The sequence below is a fragment of the Apodemus sylvaticus genome, chromosome 7 (assembly GCF_947179515.1).
Source record: "Apodemus sylvaticus chromosome 7, mApoSyl1.1, whole genome shotgun sequence".
In the NCBI taxonomy this organism is placed as follows: Eukaryota; Metazoa; Chordata; class Mammalia; order Rodentia; family Muridae; genus Apodemus; species Apodemus sylvaticus.
Window position 1 is genome coordinate 39586266 of NC_067478.1, and position 6312 is coordinate 39592577.

Here is a 6312-nt window from a genome sequence, read left to right on the forward strand (position 1 = left end):
AATGTTCTATATATATCTGTTAAATCTAATTGGTCCAAAGCTTCAATTAGTTTCACTGTGTCCCTGTTCAGTTTCTGTTTTCCTGATCGGTCTATTGAGGAAAGTGCAGTGTTGAAGTCACCCACAATTATTGTGTTAGGTGCAATGTGTGCTTTGAGCTTTAATAATGTTTCTTTTATGAATGAGGGTGCCCTTACATTTGGAGCATAGATGTTCAGGATTGAGAGTTCTTCTTGTTGTATTTTTCCTTGACCAGCGAGAAGTGTCCCTCAGAGTCTCTTTTGATGACTTTGGGTTGAAAGTCAATTTTATCTGATATTAGACTGGCTAGTCCAGCTTGTTTCCTGAGACCATTTGCTTGTAAAATTGTCTTCCAGCCTTTTACTCTAAGGTAGTATTTGTCTTTGACCCTGAGGTGTGTTTCCTGTATGCAGCAAAATATAGGGTCCTGTTTATATATGCAGTCGGTTACTCTATGTCTTTTTATGGGGGCATTGAGTCCATTGATGTTAAGAGATATTAAGGAATAGTGATTATTGCTTCCTGTTATTTTTGATGTTATTTTTTAAATTTGATTGGTTAACTTCTTTTGGGTTTGATGAGAGAAGGTTACTATCTTGCTTTTTCCAGGGTGAAGTTTCCCTCCTTGTATTGGTGTTTTCCTCCTATTATCTTTTGTACGGCTGTTGGTGAATACCATGCCAGCAGCAAGTGTGTTTTCTCAATGTCTTTTAAAGGCAAGCAACACAAAGCATAACCAATTCCAGGAAGATAAACAGTGTCCATAAATCCTTATGTGGCAAATTTAAGGTACACAATGTGTATGTTTGACTAAGGCTGTTTCCATCAGACTAGGACAGTCTCTCCAGGACATATGTATAAGCTGAGGAACTTGTAGACCATAACATATCTTAATTAAAAACAAAAACAGATGTTGGCAGATACATTCATGATTAATCTCAAACAATGGTAACTCCAGAAGTGTTTCTCACACGCCTCTTTGATATTTAGCTTCATTATGTCTGTGGATTGTAGAATAGTTATCCTGTACTTAGTGGCTTATATCCACTTATAATTGAGTACATACCATGTTTGTCTTTCTGGGTCTGGGTTACCTCACTCAGGATGATATTTTCTAGATTAGTCTATTTGCCTACAAATTTAATGGTGTCATTGTTTTGAATATTTGAGTGATATTCCATTATGTAAATATATCACATTTTCTTTACCGATATTTTTGTTGTTTCCAAATTCTAGTTATTAAGAATAAAGTTACTAAGAACTTAGTTGCACATGTGTCCTTATGGCATGATAGAGCATCTTATGGGTGTATAGCCAGGAGTGGAATACCTGGGCCTTGAGATTGGTCTATTTCCAGTTTTCTGTGATACTACCATATTGATTTACAAAAAGGCTGTACAAGTTTGTACTCACACCAGCACTGGAGGAGTGTTTCCTTTGCTCCACATCTTTCCCAGGATGAGCTGTAACTTGAGAATTTTTCTCAGTAATTTTGATGAGTGTGAAGATGAAATCTGAGTCATGTTGATTTATCCTTATCTGATAAATAAGGATATACATTTCTTAAGTGCTTCTCAGCCTTTTAAGATTAATTTGTTGAGAATTCTGCTTGGGTCTGTACCCCAGTTTTTCTTAAATTAATTTTTTTAATTATTCACTTTATATCCCACTCACTACTCCCCACCTGGTCAACCTATCCCAAATCCTCCATCCCCTGCCACTTCTCAGGTATCCCCTTACTGTGGTGAAAGTCTGAGAGGTTACGGGCTTCCTCTCCCACTGAGTCTCTCTTCTATCCTTCCATCTCTGTAAATAAACCCTCTTTTCCCTATCATTATTTTTACTTGTTTCGTGTGCCTATCAAGCTGTAACATGTAATGAACATGAAGGCAACAGGACAGGTTGGTTTCTCCTTCACAGTGTGGTTCGTGGGACTCCACTCAGTCAGGCTTGACAGGAAGGCCCTTTACCAGTCGATGTTTCTTAATTTGGAGCAGGTGCAGTTATCCATTCTGGGCTTCAGTTTGTTTTTAAGATTTTGTTTTTAGGCATGTCTGTGCACCTGTGCAATGTGTGAGTGCAGGTGCCCATAGAAATCAGAGGTGTAGGTCCCCCCCCCCCTTCAAATTGGAGCCAGAGTACAGATAGGTGTTGAGATTTGAACTCAGGTCCTCAAGAATAGTAATACTCTCTCTAAAGCAGAGTCATCTGTCCAGTCCCAAACCTTCAGTTTGTGATAGGCTATTAGGAACACTTTCTCCTCCTGTGCCCAACAGTAAGTAGTAACCTTTTAGTTCAGAAAATTGACTTCATATTTGAAAGTCTTACACTTAAGTCTTTGATTCCTTTTGGGTTTCTACTACTCAACCTGAGAGGCAGGGGTCTCCTTCCTCTAGTAATAACAGAAATAGTCCCCAAAGAGTCTTTCCTTTTGCATTTTTATATTTATGTGTGTGCACATAAATATATAAAGGTTTTCTTTTTCCTAAGAAAGGGTTTCTCTGTGTAGCCCTGGTTGTCCTCAGCTCACAGAGAACTGCCTGCCACCAGCACCCAGCTCAGCTTGTTTCCTTATATTACTCAGGTTCACCTCCTGAGGAGTGATGCTGAGAAGCCATTAATTAAGAAGGAGGCATTCACCTTCATTTCCAGCAGTCTGGAGTCAGAGGCAGGGCAATCTGTGGTTCAAGGCCAGCCTGGCCTACAAACTTAAGTTCCAGTACAGGCAGAGAGAGCTACATATTGAGACCCTGATTCAATCAAAAGAAAACTATCTAAATATATTTCTCAATCAGAGTGTGCACCTGCATGCCAGAAGAGGCCATCAGATTGCATTATAGATGACTGTGAGCCTCTTTGTGGTTGTTGGGAATTGATCTCATGACTTCTTGCAGAACTGCCAGTGCTATTAATTGCTGAGCCATCTCTACGATTATGGGGATGGGGGAATCTCCACTCTCTAAGAGGCAGAGAGTGGTGTTAGGGTGAGGGACTGTGCAAGTCTAGAACTAGGAGTGCCTGGATTGAAGGTGTGCACTGTCAACACCCAGGTTCTTTGAACTGCAGCCATCTCTCCAGCCTCAGACCCACACCCCATTTTTTTTAAGACTTGAGTCTCTATTGAGCTCTCAGGTAAGTTCCTTAACAAGCTAGAGGTCAGGGATGATAACTAGTATAAGTCCTTTATTAACAAAAAGAATTATTCAGTCAGAATCTGTAATTAAAAGGTTTAGTCAAAAATGTCATCCAGTGTGTATTAAAAGGTTTGAGTTAGTAAATTTAATGGAAACTAATTTTACTTCCCACTAAAACGAGGCCTTGTTTGGACTTGTCTCTTGTTCAGGTCAATAATAAGGATGGCTCAGTGGTCAAATGTGCTTACTGATTTCAGGAACCAAGTTCAGGACCCAGCTCCCTCACAGCATCTGAACTCTAGCTTGAGATTTAGCACCCCTTCTGTCCTAAAAGGGCAATTGCACACATAAACATAACACCCCTAATCCCCAACCTATAAAAACTGACCATGTTCCTCTTTCAAAGTATAATAAACACATCAAATTATCATCACAGTTTCTTACTGAAAGCCATTGTGATTTGAGCCCATCTCCTCAGAAACTACAATGTACTTAGCATTCAGCCTTATCTTGCATTCCATTTCTTCCCATCCCATTAATACCAAGATCCCATTGTATCACAAATACATCTGAAACAATACCATGCTTTATTCATGTAGTCCCTTAAGCCTAGCTGTACATTTCCTAAAGTTCAACTAGTGTGGAATCCATCTGTTTAATCCTTTAATAGGAAGGCTTCTCTGGCTAGCTTGGTGACACCTACATGTAATCTACAGTTGGGAGGCAGGATTGCCAAAAATTCCTAAGACCAGCTTGGTGTGAGGGAGCTCCAGGTCTAAACAGTGAGGCACTCTTCCAAAGAAATCAACCAACATAGAAAATCTTCACTTGTGTTTTCTATTTCTATAAGGTTGCTTTTGATTTTATTCAGCATCCTGTATATATATAGGTTCTTTGGATTTGGTTTTTTCAAGACAGGTTTTCCCTGTATAGCTCTGGCTATCCTAGAACTCACTCTGTAGACCAGGCTGGTCTCAAACTCAGAAATCAGCCTGCCTCTGCCTCCCAGAGTGCTGGGATTAAAGGTGTGCGCCACCACTGCCCAGCATGAATTTCCTGAGCCTGGTCTACAGAGTGAGTTCCAGGACAGCCAGGGTCACCCAAAAAAACCCTGTCTCGAAAAACCCAAAATAAAGAGAAAAAAAAAGGGAAATTCATATTTCTTCAAATAAATAAAAAGGAGGCACAACAAATAACTTGTGATATTGCAAAACAGAATGTATCGACAAGGAAAAATTTAAAAAAACACAGTATCAAACAGAATTCTGACATCCTAAAAAATAAGCTACCTGACTAAAAATTCAACTGCACCTAACGTAGAGAAACCACAAAGAACTTTGTATGCACAGACAACTCATTTTTCAAATGTAGCAAGTTTTCACCAATGCTACCAGGATAACTTAACATATATAGGGGGGAAAAAACAATGCAAACAAGATTCCTCCTCCTTAGTGTGAAAAATCATTTTAAGACCTTGACTTTAATGATAAACTAGGTAGAGGGGTGGACTGACATGCTTTTAATCCAAGAGTTGGGGAGGCAGGAGGATCGAGTTCAAGATCAGCCAAGTTCAGAGTTCAGATAGACAGGGATACTGAGAACTGTCATGAAAAGTGTTACCACAAAGCAACAGCATACTAGAAGAATTTATCCATAACCAGTGACACTACTTTATATAGGTAACAAACAATTGAAGTCTACCAATTTTATAGTATTCTAAAGGTAGGCATGGTGGCTTTTTCTTTAAACTGAGGCCATCTCTATAATTGAGTATCAGGACAATTTTGAGATACTGTTGCCAATAAAAAAAGCAAGTTCAACCCTTGTCAATTACCACAAAGGAAAATAGAAGTATGCAGCAGTTAAGAACTTAGAAATTAAAGCCCATTTAGTCTTAGCACTTGGGAAGCAGAGACAGGTGGAATAAAGACCAATCAGTCAAAGACCACTAACTCTGAAAACTCAATAACCATGGAAGTGGAACATGTACCAAGGCGCTCTGGTTAATCTTCTGACACATACTTAATTGAAGAAATAAATGCAACTGGATGTTTATTGCAGCATTCTCAAATATCCACTGTGGGATGCCTAAGGAAATAGCTCACGATCAAGTTTATAATCACTGAGATGGTGACCTGCTGCTTTAAGTTCGTGATTGCATTCACTATGCTCAGTCTGTACAGCTGTGTCAGCTCACCACAACCTTCACAGAACAGAGTACCCTCAATGGATTGGCAAAACAATCCATTTACATACAGCCCTCAAAAAATGTACAAGAATCAACTCTGCAGGCCATAACAGATGCTGTCCTGATCACTAGACAGATTAACAGGGACAGCCAGGGCCATGGAGACCCCATCTCAAACATCTCAGTACTAATACTATGCATTTTCTTCTTGTATCTGCCTTTTCTGGATGTTTATCACATCTAGTTTTCATTCTCAAATCTTGTGTCACTGGCCCTAAAAATAAAAAACAAAGAAACACAGGCATTACATTACTGCCAAAATTAAAACAGAACACAACAGAACTTTGTAATGGTCCATCTCAGAAGCCTGATCCATAGGTGTGGTTTTTCAACAGGAATTCAGGTTCAAGATAGGATTATCATAGAGTAGACCAACTTCATTAAGTTCAGCACAGGGCTGGAAGGATGGCTCAGTGAGGAAGAGCACCAACTGTTCTTCCAAAGGTCCTGAGTTCAAACACCAGCAAGCACATGGTGACTCACAGCCATCCTTACACATATCTGATGATGCCTTATTCCGGTGCTTCTGAAGACAGCTTCAGTGTACTTACACATAATAATAAATAAGTCTTTAAAACAAAACAAAAAAAAATGTTCAGCAGAAAACAAACCAGAGCAGCACTTACATGCACTCCTGCTCTAGGATCTTTACAGGGCACGGGCATCCCAATGGGTCAGCATTCCCTGCTGGCAGAAAGAAAGAAGTACAGTGACACACTATTAATATGAACTGCATAGAAAGAGTAAATAAGACCACTTCACTAAAGCACAATGTTCTTCTCTCAGAAGCTGTATTTGTCTTCAGGTCATCAACTTCTGGATATAGTTCATGACTGTTCAGATCAGGTACGTCCCACAACTTTAGTTTGTACCCTATGCATTCACTACAGTCATTCCAAATTGAAAAGG

The 6312-nt window shown here is 39.5% G+C and overlaps 1 non-coding gene across 1 annotated transcript; it reads right to left on the reverse strand.

The window, feature by feature from the left end:
- Nucleotides 1-5699: 5699 nt before the first annotated feature.
- Nucleotides 5700-5771, reverse strand: LOC127690322 (small nucleolar RNA SNORD50). Its single transcript, XR_007979049.1, has one exon. It is a non-coding gene; the product is annotated as a small nucleolar RNA SNORD50 (small nucleolar RNA).
- Nucleotides 5772-6312: the final 541 nt, after the last annotated feature.